The sequence below is a fragment of the Quercus robur genome, chromosome 10 (assembly GCF_932294415.1).
Source record: "Quercus robur chromosome 10, dhQueRobu3.1, whole genome shotgun sequence".
Classification (NCBI taxonomy): domain Eukaryota; kingdom Viridiplantae; phylum Streptophyta; class Magnoliopsida; order Fagales; family Fagaceae; genus Quercus; species Quercus robur.
The window spans coordinates 407,714-433,004 of NC_065543.1; the positions used below are offsets into that span (position 1 = coordinate 407,714).

Genomic DNA, 25,291 nt, shown 5'->3' on the forward strand with positions numbered 1-25,291 from the left:
GGCATACAAAGCACAATCCATGACAAATAAACACAAGGGGTCAAGGATCACACTTAGGTATTTAAACCACAACAAGTGTACCCACTCTGATACCAATTGAAAGTTCAATTATGTGTATAAACACCTTTGAACGTTTAGACCCCCAATTTACAAATTACTAATTCAAGTTTTATATCAAACAATTAATGTGCGGAACATGAACAAAAGCTTAATACAGAATTGGTAAACAATCTAAGCCAATTAAAATCACATCCACAGCAGAAAATAAAAGACAAAGATAAAGGGAAGAGAGATGCAAACACAAGGACAACACACGATGTGTTATCGAAGAGGAAACCGAAGCCCTTGGCGTAAAACCTCTCCGCCGCCCTCCAAGCGGTCAATAATCCACTAGAAAATGCAGTTGGGATACATGAACAGCAATAGACCCTCCAAGCCTAATCTACCCGATGTACCTAAGCCCTCCAAGCTTCTTGCTCCAACGAGGTTGCTCCGAACATTTTTCTTTTCTAGCTTACCGGATTCCGCTATAATCCATAGCATCCGCCATCCTTGGCATCTTCCAATGCTTCCCAAAGCTCCAAAAACACTCAACATTCTAAATGGGTGTGGGTAGTGTTTGGATAGAAATCTCCTCTCAATAGGTATGACAATGAGAGAGGGAATGAAAAAAGACTACAAAGATTTCTCTCTAAGAATGAGTAGCTCTCTCTAATTGGGTGGGTGTTTTGAAGAAATCTCTCTTAGGGTTTTTCTCTCTGAATAGCCACACATATTTTGTGGGAATGAGGGGTATTTATACTGGTGTGAGAATGGAATGCAAAGAGTCAGTTTTTCCAAAACAGGGTTGGCTGGCGACTTGACCTCGCGACTTGACTGAGTCGCGAGTTCAAGCCACGAGCTAACTTAATGGCCAGTCTGGATTTTTGTCCTGTAGTGCTTCAGGTGGCATGACTGTTTAGCTCCCTGCATGCTCTGCACGTGTGTAACTTTTGGCGGCTTGCAAGCCGCGAGCCTCCCGCGAGATCAAGCCGCGAGTCCCTGCTTCACTGCACAGTCTTGAGCATTTCTTCACACTCTCTCACACACTACCCTTACAACAAGCCCACCTAAATACAGGGTTACTAAATGCTGAAATACAAGCAAATTTGGCACGGAATAAAGTCAATAAAATGGTTGATTAAATTCAACCTTACAATGGTCACTAAACAGAGGTGACCAAACATTTCTTGAGACTAATCATCATAGAAGAATGATGATACTTACTGGGCCCATGGTGCTCCTCTTCTCTCACATTTTTATTGTGTAGGCCTAATGTTCATTAGTTTATTCATAGAAGTAACTTTTTTTTTTTTTTTTTTGGGGGGGGGAGAAATTCTTGAAAGTAACTTAATTGTCTCTTTAGAACTTGAACAAGAGAATTTATTGTTTGGTAAATTGTGGCATCATGCCAAACAAGTATTAATCAATGAAATTTCCACCTAAAATAAGTCAGACTTTTGGCAAGAGAGAAAATCAATGTCTACACAAATCAAGCTAAGGCCCACCAAAAGGGACCATATTCTTAATTTCTTATCTCAATTTGTTCCATGTACAAGACTTTTGATTATCTCATGTTTTTTTTTTTTTTTTTTTTTTTGTTCTCTTAATAATAAAGAATTAAAGAAAGAGAAACAAGGCAACAAGGGAAGTTCATCAATTCCCTAAACCTTTGCTACAAGAACAGGAAAAATGAAAAAGTGTCAAAAGCCCTTACTCTCATCTCATGTTCAAGTTCTAAGAATACCAAAGAATTCGAAGTGCAGTGTCCCATTTTTCATGATAAGATAAACAATTTGTGCTTGAGATATCTTAAATATATTATGCTTTCACCACACACTAATCACATGGTCTAATCCAATTTATTGACATCATGTGTTGAAAAATTTTATATTCCTTGTCCATACCGCACAGAAAAGTTAATTACCATTAAATAAAGTTGACTTGACTCTTTAGTCTTTAGTCTTTTCAAAGAATAATAAATGAAATGTTAACTTGACTGATTCGAAAGATAGGGTCCTTGAAACAGAGGTAACCAAACATTTCTTGAGACTAATCATCATGGTTGAATGATGATACTTACTGGGCCCATGGTGATGTTGATCTTCTCCCAATTTCTCACTTCATCATGACTTAGTCTTTTTCTATCCGTTTAAGTTGACGACCAACTACCAAAAAAAAAAAAATTAGGAGAGGTATCTACAAGTAATTTTTAGGTACTCTCGGAGTATAGAGAATGATGCTCTCTTCTCTCACATTTTTATTATGTAGGCCTAATGTTCATTTGTTTATTCATAGAAGTAACTTTTTTTTTTGGGAGAAATTCTTGAAAGTAACTTAATTGTCTCTTTAGAACTTGAACAAGAGAATTTATTGTTTGGTAAATTGTGGCATCATGCCAAACAAGTATTAATCAATGAAGTTTCCACCTAAAATAAGTCGGACTTTTGGCAGGAGAGAAAATCGATGTCTACACAAATCAAGCTAAGGCCCACCAAAATGGACCATATTCTTAATTTCTTATCTCAATTTGTTCCATGTACAAGACTTATAGTCAAAGCTTGGCATATAAAAGTTGAACATCTTTTCTAAAGTCCATCATCTAAAAGCTTGAGAAAAAATTCATTTAAACCAACACAATATAGACATTATAAAGGAATCAAAGAAAAATTGTCAAAAATAATGAAAATTTAATCCGTGCTTAAATTCTTTTGTAAATATAGTAAAGTCCTGTCACAAAGTTTTTTGGGACTCATGCTGATTAGTGATAATGAGTTATAAAGGAATAATCAATATTAGTGGGAGCATCTGTGTTGTTTAGCTAGCAACATGTGTTGGTATGTATAAATATGATATGGATACAGAGTCAAATACTTTATAATAAAGAAAATGGAGAAACGAGTAAAAAGGAAATTAAGACAAAGTATAGGCATCATTCAATGTTCGCGTTCGTGTATGAATTGAATATGCATTTCTTTTTCGAATGAACTGTGAGTGAAAGTCCGAGAGAGAGAGAGAGAGGGAAGGAGAGAGAGAGAGAACGTCACAGACGGGAAAGTTGGAAACAGATCAGATCCTTCCAATGACAATTGACAATAATTTCTCTGCGTTTCCATTCCGGTAGTGTCCACTTTCTTTATTTTATTTATTTATTTTGTTTATTCCTTATTATTCAAAACAAACGTAAATATTTTTACGCTAAAGAATGAAATGAATATGATACGCGTTCTTTTCTGTCTTTTTATTTATTTATTATTATTTAAAATATAAACCTTATCCTAATGGTTTTTCTTTCTCCTTCCTTCTCCATCATCACGATGCTGAATGCTAATGATGCCTAATAATGCCTTTGTAATTTGCATACACTCCCATTCTTTCATTGCTGGTAATTGGTAACCTTAGGTTAGAGGATATTTTTGCCATTTAGCATTATTTTAACAACAATTTCGTTAGTCGGTATGTTTTTGAAACATTTTAGCAAATTAGCATCTCGAGTTTGTTAGACTTGATTTCAATGAAGGAACTCAAGTCTCACACACTCAATTTTGATGCTTTGGAAGGTTGATGTGGAAATTTTTATACACGTAGAACTCAGGTCTCAAAGACTCAAGTCTTGTTTTTAATTTTACATTTTTGAGAAATGGAAAAGAAGAAAGAAGGAGAAGAAGAAGAAAGAAGAAAAAGAGGATACCCATTCCCACAGCAAAACCAAACCCACCCTGTGAAGTCACTTGCAAAAACCAAACCCACCTACAGCAAAACCAAACCCACCCCACCTATTCTCATCTCAGCAGTGAATCGGTGATGGATCTCCCGATTGGGAAGGTGGCCGTTCTTCTTGGTGTAGGTTTGTCTCAAATTTCTCTTTTTTCTCCAATTCTCCCTTTTTTTAAAAAAATTCTAAGAGCCACTCCGGTGTCGATGCTGAGATCATGGTTTTTGGGTTGGAGAAGAAGAATGAATAAGGAAGTGGAGAGTGGGTTTTGTTCTTGGGTTTTTCAAAGCAGGAACCTGAGTTCTACGTGAATTTTAAATCCACTTCAACTTTGCAAGCACATGAAACTCGAATTTCTAAAACTCGAGTTGTTACAGGGAACTCAAGTCTAAAAAACTCGAGATGTTAGTTAATTAAATAGTTTGGAAACGTTACTAATTAACAAAATTGTAGCCAAATGATGTTATTTTGCAACCAAAAAAAAAAAAAAAAAACCTAGGTTAGAAGTAGTCAAAAAAAAAAGAAAAAAAAAAATCCTAGGTTAGAAGTAGTCAAAACAAAAGAAAAAAAAAAAAAAAAAAGTCTTTTTGAGAGTTTGGTAAGATTCATGGTTACTTGTTATTAGGAGCGGGGTGGGTGTGGGACCCACGGTATATACATACTGCCTATATAACGTAACATGTGTTGATGTGTTGGGTCAACCCAGTTTTTCATTTGTTCGGAGTTGATGTTTGCACTGATTAGCGGTCGGTCTCGCTCAGCATATTTTAATCTTTAGCCTTTAAAGGGCCAAACCCCATAAATTTTCACATTTAATTTACTTTTTGGCTCATAAGGTTTTTCTAAAATGGCAGTGGCAGCTTGATAATCCCACCAGCTGCTTTACAGCTCCTCTATCCCACTCTTCTGATTATGATTCGATTCTCTTAGTTCCATTTTCTTGTATCAAAGACAAGAATTATTTGTAGGAGAGAAAAGAGTGAGAGTACTGCACTACATCATAATTTTTGGTTAATTAGATATTAGGCAGAGATAGAGACAGAGACAGAGACAGAGAAAGATGGCAGCTGGAGAAGGTCCAACTTTGGAGTACACCCCAACGTGGGTTGTTGCTATTGTGTGCAGTGTTATCGTCGCCATCTCTCTCGCCGTTGAACGTCTCCTTCACTACACTGGCAAGGCATGTCAATCTCTTCTCTTTTCTGCATCCTTTGTATCATTTCTATTTCCTTATTAGTCTTAGTCTTAGACTACTTGGTATACGTACTGATCATCATTAATTATTTATATAATGAATGACTCTCTCTCTCTCTCTTTCTCTCTTCTCTTGCAGTAGCTCAAGAAAAAGAACCAGAAGCCTCTCTATCAAGCCTTACAGAAGATCAAAGAAGGTCACCAGTACTCTCCGCTCTCTTTCTCTCTCTATTACATGCACACACATATATATATATATATATATATATATGCACACACACTTATATATAGAGTTGGATATATTCTGGGTGTGCCTGATCATATTATTTTATGGTGTGAATGAATGCAGAGTTGATGTTGTTGGGGTTCATATCACTGCTACTCACAGTGTTCCAAGCACGGATTGCCAAAATTTGCATTCCCGAGAACTTAGCCAATAAGTGGTTGCCTTGTAAAACAGATGCATCTTCTTCTTCTTCTACTACTACCCATTTCCAAACCTTGTTCACTTCTTTTATTCCCCGTCGCCTCCTCGCCGAGGCAACAACTACTCCCGAAGAATATTGTGCTAAGATGGGGGTACTTAAAAACTTTTTCTCTTTCTAAATTTTGGAACTTAACCGCAATCAGTGCTTGTATCCATATAACTATTTTGGCTATTGGTGATTGATTAATGGGGTTTTCTAGTTTTGTTGCTTATTTTAATCAAAGTAGATACGAATATATCACAAAGGAATCAATTTTTAGTGGAGTTAGTTGACTTTATCAACGCACCAAAACAATTTTTGTATTTTGGTTTGTAGTTTGTAGAGTATTGAGTACTGTTTATTGGGGGGAAAGGGCCCATATGATTTTTATTTTATTTTTTTAATTTTTTTTAAAGCAAACTACAGATAAATTTTTTAATCATGACTTGACTTGGAATAATATTTAGTTTTTGAAGTTTTATAAAAACAAATATATTATTGATTGGTGGAATCTTCCAGTCAGTCTTCTCAAAGCAAATGCATTGGTTGCAAATGCATATGCTCTTCTTATCTACATACCAGTTAAATCAACGGGCAGGGTGGATTGTTTGAAATGTCACATATTTGGAATCCGACATTAGTTACTGTTCCTTACTGTTAGCAGTTTCTTTTCTGTTCTGTTCTTTTCTTCTCCTTCTTTTTCCTTTCTTTTGAATTGTCTTTGTGTATTATAGACTCTTGTTCAATCTTCTGCAATAGCTAAATCTTACTGGTAGGAGGCCTGTATTACAAAATTGTCAGCTAATGTTAAATTGTTAATACAAACAAAATATTTTTACTCTTCACTGTTTGAAATTGAATAGATCAACATCTTCTAGTGTGGACAGAATTATGTAATTTTTTTTTTCCCAGTTGAGACCTTTGTGGGTTATAACTTATAAGCATGCATAACTGAACTCAGCATCATATAAAGTTATTAAGGTCTTCAAAGAATGCTCTAGGAATGCAATCAAAATCTAATTTTTATTTAGGATGTTTAGGTTTTTTTTTTTAGGGTGGTCAAGTCTTTTTTCTAGGTGGACAACAACCCATATTAATTTAGAATTTTATTTTTTTAAAAGCATAAAATTCTTCTTCTTTTTTCCAAGTTGAGGTTGGTCCTGTATAGGGATGACAATTTATGCCCGACTTGCGGATATCCAGTCCAGCCCGTCCCTAATGGGCCAGATTTTATTCGGTTCGATTAAAAATAGGGTCAGGTTTGGGTTTTTTTTTTTTTTTTTTTTTTTTTTTTTTTTTTAAACACTCGAAGCGGGTCCAAGTCGGGTTCGAATTTTTACAAAAACCTGGCCCGACCAGCTTAAAATTAAAATTATCCAAAAAAACCATATATATATATATACTAGCCTCTGAGCACGCGCGTGAAGCTCTTCTATTTTTTGAGTAAAGATTAATAATTTGTATTTATTATAATTTGAGATTTCTTCCTTTTTCCAATCACAAATAAATAAAAAAAAACTAAGGGAGTAATGAAATTAAAAAAAAAAAAAAGGAGGACAAAAGAAACAAATACATTGTGATGAAGTAAAAATAAAAAATAAAATAAATATGTATGGTGAGTTTTGTAGATTAGAAGAGTTTTAAAACTAACAAAAGGGTAATCCTATTTTGTAGGGAGTTAGTAAGTAGAAGTAGAAATTTAAATCAACGTAAAAGTAGAAGTTTATTAGAAGTAGGAATGTATTTCAACGTAGAAGTAAGAATTTATTATTTTTGTCAATTTACTATTTTAGTCTCATTTTTAAGTTTTAGGTATGGGTATTTTTGACAGTAAAAAAAGTAATAACTAACTTTCTTTTTCCAATTTACTATTTTAACCCCATTTTTGAATTGTTGGTTAATTAATTTAGGAGTATTTTTGATAGGAAAAAAAGTAGTAACTAACTTTATGAATCTTCTTAATATATACAGACTAGCCTCATCACACGCACTTCGTGCGTGCGATAAGGCTCTTTTTTTTTTTTTTTTTGGGATTTAGTATTATAATTTTTCTTTCATCACAATTTGAAAAAAATAGATAGGATTTTTTTTTTTCAAAGAGAATAGGATTCATTTTTCAATTAGAAGCTTTTGCGTGTTTATCCAAATCCAATTGATGATGTAATAGTTATAAAAAAAAAAAATTGATAATGTAATAAATCCAAAAAAAAATTGATAATATAATAGTTTGAAAAAGAAACATTTCACATTATTTATTTATTTATTTTTAACGTGGGATAATTTTTCCTTATTGTATTGGAGGGGTAGTTATTTTCTTTCAAACGTGAGTAGCGGGAAGTTCTTTTTTTGAGGAGAAAAGTGATGAAGTTTTATGTTTCACGTTTCTTTTTTATGAGAAATTCTATTCAAAAAATGTGGAGAAGATAAATATGTGCGGAGTTTTTTAAGCTCTATCACCGTCAAGCTCTATCACCGCCGGCCATCACTCGATCTAACCGCCGGCCATCAAGCGCTATCACCGCTGGTGTCAAGCTCTGTCACCGCCGGCCATCACTCTATCTCACCGCCAGCCTCAAGCTCTCACCGCCGGCCCTCAAGCGCTATCACCACTGGTCTCAAACTCTGTCACCGTCGACCCTGCGGTTCATCACAGGTTCGTTTCTCACGGCCATTGTTTCTCTCTTTCTCTGTGTTAGTGTATAGCTTAGACTAGTTTAGCCCATTGGGCTTAGCCCAGTATACTGTACTTGTAATTTACTCTTTTTACTTGTACTGCACACATATCTAGCCTATATAAGGCTCTCTATTGTACATTGTTCTATACACATCAATATACAGACTATTCAGTCTTTCTCACACTTTATAATCTTAACATGGTATCAGAGTCATTCCTCTGACTTTCTGATTCCTGTGGACATCTCCGGCGTTCTTCCGCTGCCCTCGCCTTCATCCAGTAGCCACTGTCAGAAGCGAGTCACCGCCGTCACGCCCACAGTCCCAACAACTCTCGGATCTTATTGTTCTACTCATCCAACTGTCAAAGCAAAGGCATTGAGTGACAGAACAGACAATCCCGAGCAAAACCCAACAAAGAACGGCCAGAAAAAACTTCACACGCGCCTCCACGCGCCGCCTGAAGTTTCTGCCTCACGAGCACGCGCTCCACGTGCCGCCACGCGCTGCCACTCTCACTCACGCGCCCCACGCGCCAGATCAGACGTCCTCCCACGCGCTGACACGCGCCCCACGCGCCAGCTTCGTTTCTGGAACTGCCACGTCAGCCCTAGCGTGACGTCACACCGCCACGCCAGCACACGTCATCAGTTGACTTGACCAGGCCGCCAGTTGACTTTGACCTTTGACTTTGACCGTTGACTTTGACCGTTGACCAAGTCAAAAATTTTCAACAGGACCTGTCTTGCTCAGTTTTTCGCGTAGATTCTGATTTTGGGCTCCGTTTCTGCATTTGAGGTATCTAAATCTCACTTTTTGGTCATTTTCTTCATTATGGCTCAACAAAGTGAACGAGATATCATACGTCCTATCACCATCATGTTGGATGGTCCTACTAGCTATCATGCATGGTCTCAGAATATGACCGTCTTTCTCTAGGGTCGTAAACTGTGGAGATATGTGACTGGTTCAATTCTTAAGCCAGTACCAGACCCTAAGTCCAAAGCCACAGCTGCTGAAGAGTCTTCCAAGACTGCTGTTACAACAGATGATTATGAAGAACGTCTAGAGGAATGGGAGAGTATTCAGAGTAAGATCTTATCTTGGTTTATCAATACCTCTATTCCCTCCATTCATAATCTTCTTCCTCGTCTTGAAACTGCTGAGGCTGCTTGGAAATTTTTGGCCGATCGTTATAACTGCACTAATGATTCAAGCTTGGAGTTTCACATTGAATCAAAGCTTTATCAAATGCGCCAAGAGACAGGTCAGTCTATTTCTGATTTTTATTCTCAGACTTCTACTATGTGGGAACAACTCTCTGCTGCAGATCCTCCACTGGTGTGTTCTAAGGACATTGAGCTCTTTGTCAAATACCGGGATCGCCGTAGATTTATGCACTTCATGATGGGTTTACGTGAGGATTTTGAGCCTACTAGGGCTTCTCTACTTAGCCGGTCTCCTACTCCTTCTCTTGATGCTGCAGTAAAGGAGCTTATTTCTGAGGAGAATCGTCGGCCTACTTATCACATGACATCATCTGATCATGTATTGGCTACACCCTCACCACAGCCTCCCATTGTTGCATTCACTGCTCCTCCGCGAATAAACTCCGGGCGTCCCACCTCTCAGTCTTCCAAAGGTATTCACTGCAAGTTTTGCCGTGCCAAAGGCCATGACATCTCTGTTTGTCGTAAGCTACAGAAATTTGTGCAAGAGCAGAATAAAGCTTCTCTTCCTCAGGCAGCTGCTGTATGTCCTTCAGATCCATCGGTTCCTACAGGTCCATCTTTGGCTTCCTCACTTACTACGGCTGATATTGAGGCAGTTGTTCAACAGGTTTTATCCCGCACTTCCACTGCCCTCTCTGTCACCTCAGGTAAACAACCTTGGTTTTTTGATACTGCATGTTGTAACCATATGACTCCTGATGAATCCCAATTTTCTGATAAGGCACCCTTAGAACATCCAATCACCATTTACACTGCTGATGGAACTCCTATGCCTGTTAGTCATAAAGGAACAATCTCTTCTCCTTGTTTATCCCTTAGTAACACTTTTCATATTCCAAAGTTATCCCTCAATTTGCTTTCTGTTGGTTAACTTTGCGAATTAGGCGTAAATCTTCTATTTACTAATCATGGTGTGGATATGCAGGATCCCTGGACGGGTCAAGTGCTTGGGACAGGCCGTAAGGTTGGTCGCATGTTTGAGGTTCATGACTTGAAGATTCCTTCACAAGTTGTTTCTGCAGCTACTACCACTGCCACCTTCTCACCTGATCTATGGCATGCTCGTCTTGGTCATCCATCCTTATCTCGTCTTCAATTATTAGCTTCTCAAGGTCATTTAGGTTCAGTTCAGTTTCAAAAATTTGATTGTACTTCCTGTCATTTTGGCAAACAAACAAAATTGCCCTTTAATAAAAGTGACTCCTTTTCTTCTGCCCCTTTTGATCTTATACATTCTGATATTTGGGGTCCTGCACCTGTTCCCACTGAGGGGGGATCTAAATATTTTGTCATATTTGTGGATGATTTTTCTCGGTATACTTGGATTTATCTGCTTCACCATAGGTCTGAACTTGTGTCTATTTACCAAACATTTCATAAAATGATTGAAACACAGTTCAATCGCACCATTAAAGTCTTTCGATCAGATAATGCTCAAGAATATAATGATAAATCTTTCCTATCCTTTTTAGACAGACATGGTACTCTTCCTCAGCGGTCTTGTCCTTACACCTCTCAACAAAATGGTCGTGCAGAACGAAAATATCGTCACATTCTTGATGTTGTCCGCACCCTTCTCATTTCTGCCTCTCTTCCTGAGCGCTTTTGGGGTGAGGCCGCACTCACTGCTGTGCACACCATTAATCGTATTCCTTCACCAACTACACACAACAAATCACCATTTGAGCTTCTCTATGGTCAAACTCCTGACTACTCCTCTCTTCGGGTTTTTGGTTGTGCTTGTTTTGTCTCTCTTCCTGCTCATGAACGAACAAAGCTCCAACCTCGTACTCGTCTCTGTTGTTTCCTTGGTTATGGTGTGTCTCAAAAAGGGTTTCGCTGCTATGATCCCATTTCTCATCGCCTTCGTGTCTCCCGTCATGTTGAGTTTTGGGAACATCGTCCTTTCACGAGTCTTCAGCAGTTTCCTGCATCTTCTTCCTCAGAGTCTCCCATTTTTACTGATCTTTTCCTCCCTCTCTATCCTGAACTTGTGGAGGATTCTTCAGCATCGACTGCCTCTCCAGACGACTCATCTCCGGTTCTGTCTCCGGCATATGACCCGCCTGTCTTGGATCCTGTGGCACCACCCTCTCCTGAGTCTCCTATTGGTCCTGAACTTCGTCGTTCCACTCGGGTAAGCATTCCTCCCCCTTATCTCACTGATTATCATTGCTCTTTTGCTCTTGCCACTCTCTATGAACCTCACACCTATCGTGAGGCTCATACTGACCCTCTTTGGCAGCAAGCTATGAATGAAGAACTAGATGCCCTTCATAAGAATCACACTTGGGATATGGTTGATTTGCCTCCTGGTCAGTCTGTAGTAGGTTGTAGGTGGGTTTACAAGATCAAGACCAAGGCTGATGGATCTGTTGAACGATACAAGGCTCGCCTAGTTGCCAAGGGCTTTACTCAGGAGTATGGTATTGACTATGAGGAAACATTTGCTCCTGTTGCTCGTCTTACATCTGTTAGATGTCTCATTGCTGTGGCTGATGTTCGCCGTTGGCCTCTTTATCAAATGGATGTGAAGAATGCTTTCCTCAATGGAGACCTCCATGAAGAAGTGTACATGCAACCACCCCCTGGCTATCCACACTCAGGCAATCAAGTTTGCCGCCTTCGCCGTGCTCTTTATGGCCTCAAGCAGGCTCCTCGAGCTTGGTTTGAGAAGTTTAGCTCAGTTGTTGCTCAGCAGGGTTTCACTTCGAGTCCTCATGACACTGCTCTCTTTGTTCGACGATCCTCTGCTGGTATCACTCTTATTCTTCTTTATGTTGATGATATGATTATTACTGGAGATGATTCTGCAGGTATCCGCTCTCGCCAGCATCTTAAGAAAGGAAATCTCAAGTTATTCTCCATCTCCTCTGCTGACCAGCCTGCTGATATCTTTACCAAGACTCACCCGCCTAGTCGTCTTCGAGATCTTATATCCAAACTCCAGTTGGCTTCCTCTTTGCCACCTCGAGTTTGAGGGGGGATGTTAGTGTATAGCTTAGACTAGTTTAGCCCATTGGGCTTAGCCCAGTATACTGTACTTGTAGTTTACTCTTTTTACTTGTACTGCACACATATCTAGCCTATATAAGGCTCTCTATTGTACATTGTTCTATACACATCAATATACAGACTATTCAGTCTTTCTCACACTTTATAATCTTAACACTCTGATTTTAATTTTTTAATAATTTATAAAATGTTATTTTTAGTTTTAGTCCAATTTTTTTTGGTCTTTCTAATAACTTTGGGTTTGTTTTAGGGCTAGTTCATTGTAGTTGATTTGTTGTGGTTGGTTTGTATTTTTTTTTGGATGAGATTTGGTTTGTATTTGATTTGTTTTTTGTGTTTGTTATTAATGCAGTGCCTCGACATTGCTGGATGGTGATTGGGCCAAAGATAAAAATAAAAAGACATTGCTGGACAGGGAGTGGCATTTTTGGATCGTTTTTTTATTGGGCCACAATTTGGGCCCAAATCTGACCTGGCTGGATGGGGCCGCGGGGCGGGTCCGGAAAAAACCTATTTAATAAACTGGTCGGGTCCGGGTATGGAAAAACTCGGCCTGAACCCGACCCCATTCCTAGTCCTGTGACCACCCTCAATTATACATGGCGCCGCCAGTGACTCCCTCTCTCATTTCTGCAAGACAAAATTTACATAATCTAATTGGTCTGGATGGTTTTACAGAAAAAAAGTTATAATCACATTTGCCATCAATGATCTTCATATTAGGTGCAGAATTAGAACATGTCATAATCCCCAGCATTGTTAATCAAGTTAACCTGGTATAAATAAGAAAATTTGAGAACCTAGGTTCTTAATGCTCATCTTTTAAATACTGCCAAGCATATATGTTTGCTGTTTCAGGGCTTTCCCTGTCTTCCTGGTCACTTACTTAAGATTTCATAGTAAAAAGATTTAGAACTTGGAGATTCAGCTATTATGAAATCGGCCTCCTAGGCCAGGATAATTAATGTACTCAAGCGAGTTCTAGCTTTAAAACATTCAAGTTAAGTCTTTATAAATCAAACTCCAGAAGATACAACAATGCAATTGTTTATAGGTAAAGCACACGTATAATCAATGTGATCATTAAAACAGAGTAAATTGCGCTAGTTAGCTTGTCCTGAATTACGTTCTTTTTCCTGTATAATAGAAAGATACAACAGCACATAAGTGAATTGAACTTAGCTTCTATATATAAGAGTCTTTCTTACCTGATGAAGCACCAAATTTCTTTTGATATGCATTGCCAATGTAACAGTGAGGATAACTCCTTAAATAAATCATTAAACTTTCACAAAATATTGAGGTTCTAATCATGGATAAGGTTTCAAGCAGATATGTTTGACTGATTATTTTGGATATGACTTCACAAACTCTTACTAGCCAGGGTGCATTTTCAGAGTAAATTCTAAGTAACCTTAGATGAAGCGTCCCATATATTCTTATTGAAGAGTTTTTTGGTGTTCCAAAGAGCCAAAAAGATTTTTCTAAAAAATTGGTCGTTTAATCTTTGGAGTGCTTATTTTTTCAACTAATTCCTGCAATTGCTAGTTATATCTTCAGTACCCTTATATGATACACCAGATAGCCTTAGAGCAATATGACCTGAGGTGATTGTTAATAGCAGAGTTCTCTCGAAAGCAGTGAAAAAGAATTGCAGAGTATACATGCCCCTTAGAGGCTATAGAACATTAGTTACTGTTCCTTATTGTTAGCAGTTTCTTTTCTTCTCCTCCTTTTTCCTTCTTTTGAATTGTCTTTGTGTATTATAGACTCTTGTTCAATCTTCTGCAATAGCTAAATCTTACTGGTAGGAGGCCTGTATTACAAAATTGTCAGCTAATGTTAAATTGTTAATACAAACAAAATATTTTTATTCTTCACTGTTTGAAATTGAATAGATCAAAATCTTCTAGTGTGGACAGAATTATGTAATTTTTTTTTCCCAGTTGAGACCTTTGTGGGTTATAACTTATAAGCATGCATAACTGAACTCAGCATCATATAAAGTTATTAAGGTCTTCAAAGAATGCACTAGGAATGCAATCAAAATCTAATTTGTTAACTAAGGTTGCACATGCGTTTATGAATTGAAATATCTTATTAGTTTTTTGCTTTCTTTACATCATTTTTTCAGGGAAAGGTCCCACTGTTATCTCTTACTGCACTGCATCATCTTCACATATTTATCTTTGTGTTAGCTGTTGTGCATGTGACTTTCTGTGCTCTAACCATTCTTTTTGGAGGAGCAAAGGTTAGTTGTCCCTATTCTTATAATTATCTGTCTTTTTTTTTTTTCTTTTTTAATTATAACCAAGAATTTTTATTCTTTAACCTTAGACTCAATTTTTCTATAATATGCTTTAATGGTGTAGATACGTCAATGGAAACATTGGGAGGATTCTATCTTTAAAAAGGAAAACAATCCAGAAGAAGGTAATGCTCAATTTCTCATTAAAAGTTTTAAGTCTAAATACTTTCCTGTGTTATGTTTCCTTCTGCTGAATCCCAGATCATAAAATAAATTTTTTCCTTACCTCAATTCTTTTGGACTGAATGTTATAGAATTGAGTCAGTCAGAATTTTTCACTATGGCCTGAAATTTCTTCATTCACCCTGAAGTGTGTGCATTTTCCTTAGTATCCAACAACTACTTGCCGTTGTTTACATCTTTTCTCACGAAAATACTGTATTTGCAGTTCTGAAAACAAACTTTACACGAGTCCAAGGTCACGATTTTATCAGGAATCGCTTTCTGGGTATTGGCAAAGATTCAACTTTGTTAGGATGGGTGGTAAGTTACAGAACCCTTTATAATCAAGTCAATCTGCCTGTTTGACAAGTAATACCAACTATGATTACAACCGCCAATAATTTGATTCATCAACGTTATTAAAAGGATTATGTAATGATCATACTTATCAATAGTTTTTCATGATGGAGAGCATTCATTTCACCATGGTTTCTTGGTCTCTCTTCTTCAGAATATAAATTTCATTGATGAAATTTGTGAAAAATTACAAAGTGACCATACTGACCATTTCCATTTTAAATTCGTTTGATTAAAAGTTGGCTTACTAAGATTCATAACTTAATAGTTTCCAACAGTATCCCAGGTTGTTTTATAAATATCAGGAAAAAGAAAAACCACTATCTTTTACCTCTTCTTATATGCCAGACTACACGTACTTTTTTTTATAAAAAACCCATGTACTACTCAAATATTAACAAGCCTGAAATGCATAGGGAAAGGTCAGTTTCAAGACAAAAAAGAAAAAGAAAAAAAGAAAAAGAGATTAACAAAAAATGATTTCACTCTGAAAATTTAAATGTTGTAGATCACCTTTCCTGTGCATTTTATGTATAATAATCAAGAATGAAATATTTCAGCTATGACATTAGAAATCATTTCTGGGATGCTTGCCTGACTTGTAATGGACATCAGAATTGATTTATTTTTTTAATGACATCATCATTTTCAGCAATCATTTTTCAAGCAATTTTATGGGTCTGTGACCAAAACAGATTATCTGACAATGCGACTGGGCTTCATTATGGTAAGTTATATAAAGTTCTACATGTATTCAATTTATTATTCTTTATTTTTTTTTCTCAAAACCCCATTACTTTTTACTTCACTAGATAATCTTTCTGATTTTTAGTATCTTTCTTTTCTGTAGACTCATTGCAGAGGAAACCCACAGTTTAATTTCCACAATTACATGATTCGTGCCCTTGAAGCTGATTTCAGTAAAGTCGTTGGAATAAGGTTAGTCACAATAATTAAAGACATTCCAAGTGCACCCACTATCTTATTTTCTATATTTTGAGCTTTATTATTCCTAATGTGGAGTTATAAGGTTAAACCGATAAAAAAGTACTGACTTTGAAGGTTTGTGCTTATGCTCAACCTCTTTTGTTTGAAAAATGGTAGTACTTCTATTTTCCATGTATTTTATTACAATATACTAGCTCTCTGTGCACTAAGTACTTTCTAATCTGATTCCTCTTAGTTGATAGATCCTACTAAATTCTAACTTCATCAATTGCAGTTGGTATCTTTGGTTATTTGTGGTCATTTTCTTGTTGCTGAATGTGGCTGGTAAGCTCTCTCTCTCTCTCTCTCTCCCTCTCACAATGTGAGATTCACATTAACAAAGTGTAACAGGTTTTTCGCACATAATTGAATGTATGGCCCTAAGACCATCCTTAGCAACCCAGTTTTTCTATTCTGACTCGCATTTATAATATGGTCCTAACCCAGGTTCTGAAAACAGTGTAGAAATTTTCGTTGTAGAGGTTTCAAGTTCTTGTCCATATGACTCACATTTCTAAATCTAATTACTGTTGAGTTGAACGTCATGTTCTATGAATTATTCATCAAAATTTCTGAGTTCCAATGACCATAATGCCATAGTCCTTATCTCTGTTCTAGGCTCAGCCACATGAAGATCATTATCTCCAATCCATCATGTATTCTGACTTTTCTTGCAGGTTGGCATGCGTACTTCTGGATTGCATTCATACCCTTCATTGTAAGTTCTACGTCATAGTTTACCTGTTAAATTGCTTATATATTTATGCAATTTTATTAGTCACAGTTTTGTGAAGATTATACCTTGTAAGAACATTTTGATTGCCAACCTTTGTTTTTCGTTTGCGCCGGAAGAGCAAAGTTTGTTTGTGCACTAGTTCACCCTAGAATTTAAATCTTGATGCCCACTAGCTCACATGACAGATTGTGCTTATGTGGTTTCTTTCTTCTTCTTCTTCTTCTTCTTCTTCTTCTTTTTTTTTTTTTTTTTTTTTTTTTTTTTTTAATGTTGGATTAAAAGGAACTAGCCAGTCTTACATTAACTGCATTTTCTGAGTTAAATTCCTTTTGATATAGAAGGTGGCTTTTGTATGTAAAAATATATATATTTGGTTTTTAACTTAATAAAGCGGTGTCATTGACAGTTGGTATCTATTTCTTCCTTTGAACACTTCTAACCTATCACAAGGAGCTTGTAATATTTTAAAACTGAATCTTACAGTTTTACACCTAGTGTAGATCATCAATTCATAGAAACCATCATATGTCCCCTCAAAAGCTTGACATACTTATATAGGACCAAATCATAAACATCTCTTGTAGCAGCAATTAAGCATTACTACAGTTCACCCAAGCTTAGGCTCTATAAAAGGAGTCTTACAATCTTACAGGCGCTTCCAGAAATTCAAGGAGCTCTCAGTGGTACGAGATAATTTTTGGGCAAGAATTTGGTATATACATGCTCATTCTCCCTAAAAAGGAACTTGTGAAAGATAATAATTATATTAAACTGTATTTTTGCAAGCATGTCACTAGTTTCTATCATATTCAACTTGGTAAAACATAGAGATCATAATTTCCACCTTATCTAATCATCCAAGTCAACTAAGGTTATTTTTAAATAAAATTCTATATGATAAAAAGCAAGAAAATTCCTAAAATTGACGTCATTGATGTTAAGGTGATCCTTCATTTAGTTGACTTCAAACTGTAGCAATACACAAGCAAAAGCTCTGTTTTCATTATAGTTGACTGTTTAGGACAAATGGAACATGTGCCAAAAGATGTCAAGAAGGATGTTATTCCTGGTTTCATTAAATAGTACTTGTATACTAGTATTTACAAATATAAATCTGTTAGAGATATTGGTTAGGGATTTTGTTATGTCTATGTGAATAAATTTCACAATTATGTTGTCAAGATTAAATTCTGTGCCCTTCAATTTTAATCCATTTCATCAAGTCCTAACACATTTTTGTGTGTGTGTGTCAAAAACATAAGGAAGATTGCATGCACTATTTAAATGGCTGACATTGTTCAATTTTGAGTGTGTAATTTCTACACTAGAAGGAAGACTGGATAAAGACTTTGTATACCACTTTATGATATGTCCCTCATCAGTCAACCATGCCACCTAGCAGCTACATGTTATCTATACAGTTATAGTTGAATAGATGGATTTCAGGCTTTTCAGCTTCTAAAGAAAAATGTGTTAGCTCATTTCTAGTGTCTTTTCCATACTTTTGTTTAACTTACCATGTTCTTTTGTTGAAAATAACAATCAAATAAATGATTCATAATAATTGTGTGTCTGCTCAGATCATCAAACTACATGTTCATCTTGTATATGTCCTAGATAACATGTAGGGTAAGGGCCATAACATTGATATTGTTTTTTATATTTTACAGATTCTACTTGCTGTGGGCACTAAGTTAGAGCATGTAATTATCCAGTTGGCCCATGAGGTTGCCGAGAAACATACAGCAATTGTAGGTGATTTGGTAGTTCATCCTTCAGATGATCACTTCTGGTTCCATAGGCCCCGGATTGTTCTCTTGCTGATTCATATCATCCTGTTTCAGAATTCATTTGAACTGGCATTTTTCTTTTGGATATGGGTAAACCAATTAAAATTTAATATTCATTACATACTAATGAGACAAAGATAAATTTGAAATGAAAACTATGGATTGAATTCCTATGATGCTTCAATATGTTACAGGTTCAATATGGATTTGACTCATGCATAATGGGAAAAATCAACTATATCATCCCAAGACTTGTTATAGGGTAAAACAATGATAATAATTATTCTATTCTTGAAATCATGTGTTTCTATTGATGAACCAATCTGATGTTAAATGTCAACTTTTATTCATAGGGTATTCGTTCAGTTCTTCTGCAGTTATAGTACCCTACCACTTTATGCAATTGTCACACAGGTGAGTTGGATCATCACTGAGAATTCACCTTCTTTATGATCAATTAATTTATGTTGGGATTTTAGGCTGATGAAGATTGCTGAATTCCTTAGAGCATTCTTATCAAGAATGCTAAATATTTTAACATTTACCATTTTAAAATCCTGTTTTATCAATTTTAACGTATCATTTTACAATCCACCAAACATCAAACTTCATTTAAATAATATTATTTTTATTTTACCACTTTCTCTCTCTTTCCACCACTTTCTTCTCAATGGCTAGCCACTGTCAGCCACCACCACCATAAACCATCAACATTCAATAGCAAACCCAGACTGGCCAACCCACTGCCTCCACAATTAGCATCCATCCAAAAATCAATCCCATAGCCAAAAAAAAAAAAAAAAAAAAAAAACAAACAAACAAACAAACAACAACAAAAACTATACCAAACTTGAGAGAGAGAAGCTCACTGAGAGGAAGAGAGGGAGGCTGAGGATAGAGCGGCGAACAAAACCCACAAACCCAAGACCCACGGCGGCCACAGCAAGCAAAACCCATCAAACCCAAGACCCACGCCTAGGGATGGCCATACCCGTTGGGTAATGGATATCCAACCCTACCCGATCCAAATGTTTCAAGTAATACTCGGTTCTTAATGGGTAGAACTTAACTGGGTAGGGTATGGATATTATCCAAACCCGACCTGTTTTTTTTTTTTTAAAAAAAACCAAGCTCTTGCTTCTGCACACCTGATGAGCAGTAGGGTGACCCACATTGACATTCTCATCCCTTGAATTACGCTCAGCTGCTAGTGCCATTGCTAGGTTCATTCCTGTAGCTGTAGTAGGTGCCTGATGAACATGATTAACATTCACATTCGCATTGCTCACCAAATCCAACTCTTCTTCTTCTTCTTCTTCTTCTTCTTCTTCTTTATGGTTTTCTAGGATGGCCAAAGTTGAAGAAGTCGGGCTCCACGTGGCACTACAGCACCCCATTCCCCTAAATCCTAGTCGTTGTTTTAGATTTCTCCATCTTCCTCCCTGATCTCTGCCCTCCATTCTCCTTTTCTCCCAAAATACCAACTTATGTTTCTTGTTTCTTTTTTTCTTTTTTGTTCTATTTTCCTCCCCAACTCCCTACAAGCTTAATAATAGTGCTTGTTCTCTTTATTAATTATGCTGATTCTTAAAGAAAATGAAAACTAAATTATAAAACTAATAAAAACATAATTTTAGGCAGCCGCTGGCTCAAATTGATTAGTTTTTATGTTAAAATGTTTTGAATTGAAAAAAATTAAATGGGTTTCGGGTTTCGGGTAGGGTATGGATATCCATGGATAATATATTCAGGTAAGATTCGGGTATGGATATTAACGGGTATTGATAATCGGGTATCCATGGGTAAACTTTTCGGATCGGGTATGGGTATACCCGATCCATACCCTACCCATGACCATCCCTACCCACGCCTCAGCCACAGCAACCCACCTCAGTCACCACCCACCCACCTCGTTCTCAACCTTAACCAAAACCCACCACCCCGATCTCAACCCCGGTCAAGTCGATGATCCACGAACGTAGACCCACGAACCCAAACCCATGAACCCAGACCCGTGAACTCAGACCCAAAAATCGCCGGAGCACATCAGACCACGACCCACAACCATCGGCGAAGCACACTCATCGGCGAAGCACAGAGAGAGAAGAGAGAAGAAAGAAGTGGAGAGAGGAAAGAGAGAGAGAAGAGAGAGCCTGAGGGAATAAGGGGATGTTTGGTACACGGGGATTACTTAATATATTTATAAATAAACAAAATAAAGTATGTTGTAACGTAATAACTAAACCTATTCATTAGTTTGGTTATGAGTTTTTTTTTTTTTTTTTTTTTTTTTTTTTTTTTTTTTTTGAGGGGGAAGTTTGGTTATGAGTTATAACATAAAAATGAAACTTCACATTTATTTTAGGAAATATCTTACTCATACAATTATATTTCCTTAAAAATTATTATTTTTAAGTTTAACAGAGATATGTGTTATTTTTTTATGATTTTTTATTTTTATAATTATTAAATGTATATGGAAAGTTTGTTTATTTATAAATATATTAAGTTTTGAAATTATTGCACTTATTAAGGAATAGTTAATATAACATTTTAAAGAGGAATAATTATTTCTCATTTTGAAGAATAGCTATTCATAAGGAATGACTATTCCTTGTAATAAAAGCATAACCAAACTAAAGAATAATTAAACCATAGGAATAACAATTACATTACAATGCCTATTACAGTCTACAAAACATGCCTTAAAAAATAATTTTTGTTTTACAATTGTAGCTACAATGCGGTCTCAAATATGAGATTGCACTTTAAGATTTGGCCGGTTTAATGGAGTGGTGTTTTTATCTTAAAAATGCTAAAAAATAGGATTTTTAGCATTTGAGAGGTTTAATAAGAATGCTCCTAATGTAGATGGGAAGTTCATTTAAAAAGGCTATATTTGAAGAACACATACAAGAAGGGCTAGTTGGTTGGGCTCAAACGGCAAAAAAGAACAGGGGTTTGAGAAAGGCTGCTAATGGCTCAACTACTACTACTACTACTCAGGGTTCTACTACTCATGCATCCAGCCAAATGAGTCCAAAAGAAACTACTCCTTTGGCAATTCAGATGAGTGAAGTATCTGCAATGGAAGAAGGCAATGGAGGAGAGATTGCAGCTGCAACTCTCTACGGTGGACATAGATAAGGGCATCATAGTCTCACTCAAAACTCTTGCAGTTAGCCGGGTGGTTTTTTACTTGTTGAAGTTAAGGTAAATTTAGAAATAGTTGTGTTTTGATATATGCTACATATTTATTAAAATTGTTCAAATGCATACTATATAGCTGGTTTATTGATTTTATTTCTTGTATAGTAATGATGATGATGTGTAAAATGATGATATAATTTTGATGTAAGCAGTTAAGTACTAAGTTCAATAGAATTGTTTGCTAGCAATCAGAACTAAATAACTTGATAATATATCATGTGGAATTATTTTCTAAAGAAAAGTCATTAGTAGTTATTTCATGTGAAAATCTCTCTACATTATATTCAAACAGTCTATTCATAATGGATTATTCAAAAAATGGCACTCAGCTAACAAAACAGACTAATAACAGACACAACCAGATATCAAGTGCTTAAAATACAACAACACAACGCTCATTAAGTATTGGCTATAATATTATCTCTACATCACCGTTCTTTTACACAGGAATAGGATGTTTCAACTTTCAAGATCTAGACCGATAGCCAAATTCAAGTGCTTCGTTTTAAAGAAATCCAATTATTCAAAAACAAAATTGAAAGTCATTTCAACCCAACAACATAGAAAAAATCACTAATTTTATAAATTTCTACAACAACAAATACAAGTGTAGAACTTTGGGCAGGGAGTAAGCAAGAGCTAAAGGTTTGGAATTTTTTTTTTTTTTTTTTTTTTTTGGGAGTGGGGGGGGGGGGATGGGCATGAATTTAGGATGGGAAATGCTAACGAATGCCCTTAGGTCATTCGTTAATAATTCATTTAAAGAAAGTTTTTATGGAAAAAAAAAAAAAAAAGCAATTAATGTTTTGATAGCTTTTTCCATTTCCCATAAAAATGTTGTCAAAATTTTCCTAGAATGGATTCTTAACCAATGCCTTAAAGGCACTTGTTAGCATGACCCATTTAAGATTTTATGAATGATCTATTTGTGTCAACAGTTGAGAATGGTATGTTTTTAATATATATGACCATGTTTTCTAGCCTCATGTTTTGTCACAATTAGCTAGGAATTTTAAAGCCCAATTGACACTTTTGAATGCTATTAAGTATTTGACATTTTGGTTTGACAAATTCTAACCACTTTACAATCTCTTCTTGGATATCATTAAATAATTTTCGAAACTCATAAGGACAATAAACATCACTGATAATATTACAAACTAACATTCCTCCACTGTGGTCATCAACAAATATCAAGATATTGACAAAATTAAAAAAAAAATCAAGCTGGGAGTGGGAGCAGCCTTTGTGCAGAGTAGAGAGAGAATTTAGGCTAATTTTGGTATTTAGAATTAAAGAAAGTGCAGTATGAGATCTTGATTTGGGTTTAAATAAGTTTTAATATTGTAGTGTGCTATATTTGCCTAATATACAATTGTACTTTTTAAATTTAAAATTTATTATTCAAATTACTCATCTCTTAAAAAAATAATGAGATTATCATGATAATCAAAACTCATCACAAAATTAAAATGTTACCTTAACCAACATAAAATGAAACCAAAGGAACAAAAGGTAGACTTTGCAATAATTTATTATTCAAACAATTAGTAGGCATATTCAAATTCATAACTATGAAAAATGTGTTTTGATATAAACTCAAATTCCTATTTATAAGAAGAAGAAAAAAAGTAAGTATTAACCCAAACCAAAATTCAATTAACCAAAACTATAAAAGAGAGAGAGAGAGAGAGAGAAGTCTTTGTGATAGGAAATTAAAAAACACAATACCAAAACACATATTAAAAAAAAAAAAAAAGTAATTACACTCCCCTCCCTTGAAATTTGGGAAAATGACACTCTCCATCCTAAAATTGAAGGGAAAAAACACTTTTCCCCTTGACATCTCATTGACCAAACTTTGTTAAATTAATATTAAAAATAGTATTTGAAAAAAGCACACACAATACTCTCTTAAATAAAACAAAAACAATAGGTTCCTATTAGCTCAACTGGTAAAGTTTTTTATGATTGAATAAGAGGTCTGGGGTACAATCCCATCCTATACCAAAAACCAATTGGTATCTATCATCAGAAGCAAACGCTATAAGTTAAAACTCTCTCTAAAAGAAAAAAGATAGAACAGAAAATAAATTGCTAGTTTTTGGTAATGAAGGTTCCTTGAATCCACAATATGATAATTTTTTGGAATCTACCAAAGAAAGACAAAATCTAAATTTTATTAATATTAAAACTGAATTGCCTTTGCTACAATGTGTTTAAATAGTAAAAAAGAAAACCTAGAGCAATTAGAAAGCCTAGAGCAATTAGGAAAGGAAAGCGTATCAAACCCTAATTTGACTAAACAACATTAAAGGTACCTAAAAGTAAGGAAAGAATAACTCTAATCCTAAAAATCTATAAATTACATAAAATTACCAAAAATAACAAATCTAATACTAAAAATTTGAAATTTACATATCTGGTTTGGTCCGCTTAATTTCCATTTCTTGTTTTATCCGCTTATTTGATCACATGAGAGTTAAATAAGATGAAAATAAATAGTAATCTCTATAACCCCTCACACATTGTCTTTTACAGCTTTGATTCCACCACCATCAGGAAACTTTAGCCTCCACCTTTTTGCATCTAATTTTTTTCTTTTTTCAATATATCTAGGCATACACCTTTTCTAAGGAACATCTCATTATAATATAATAATTGTTATTATTGGTTATATCAATTTTTTATTGATAAGATATATCATTTTTAAAGACTCTTAAAAAGTCTTACAAATTATATAATAGTTAAAAAAAAAAAAAAGTTTATACCAAACTATTGTTATAAATAAACCTGAAATGGTATTTTATTGATACCCAAACACATTATTCCCTTAACTAAACCGAAATAGTTACCATACAAAATTGACTCCATTTGTTTTTAAACAATTCTCTCTTAGTTGAGAACTCTCCTCCCTCTCTCAACTCTCATTCATTCTCCTAATTTTTTTTTTAGAAAGAATTCATTCTCCTAATTGAATGAGTGATATTAGGTATAATATGAATTTTGTTACATAAGTCTTATAAATTGATGTATCATCAATTACAAAAATTAATATAAATACTAACTTATTATTTTGTTGAAATGACACTAATTACATTAATTATCATGTCAATTTGTAAATTTTTTGTTAAAAATTTTATAGTAGTTTTAGTATTTTTCTAATTACATATTAGCACGTTGATAATTTGTTAGTGCCAAATTAACAGTAATTTGCATCATTAAAAAAAAAAAAATTATTCATATTCCCAAATCAAAATTCTAGTTCCGTCCTTTACTATTTCTGTTGGATATAATCTCTCCTACATCACCAACGTTCTTTTAGACACCCACACAGAAATAGGATCGATGTTTCAAGATTGAGACTGACATCATCAATAACTAAATTTGATTGTTAAAAGAATTT

At 35.3% G+C, this 25,291-nt stretch overlaps 1 long non-coding RNA gene and 1 pseudogene across 1 annotated transcript; both read left to right on the forward strand.

The window, feature by feature from the left end:
• The first annotated feature begins 4,335 nt into the window (after nt 1–4,335).
• LOC126702707 (MLO-like protein 1) overlaps nt 4,336–25,291 on the forward strand; it is a 95,906-nt pseudogene continuing 74,950 nt past the window's right edge.
• On the forward strand, nt 5,810–14,213 carry LOC126702709 (uncharacterized). The gene is made up of 2 exons (XR_007647824.1): nt 5,810–6,094; nt 14,051–14,213. It is a non-coding gene; the product is annotated as an uncharacterized LOC126702709 (long non-coding RNA).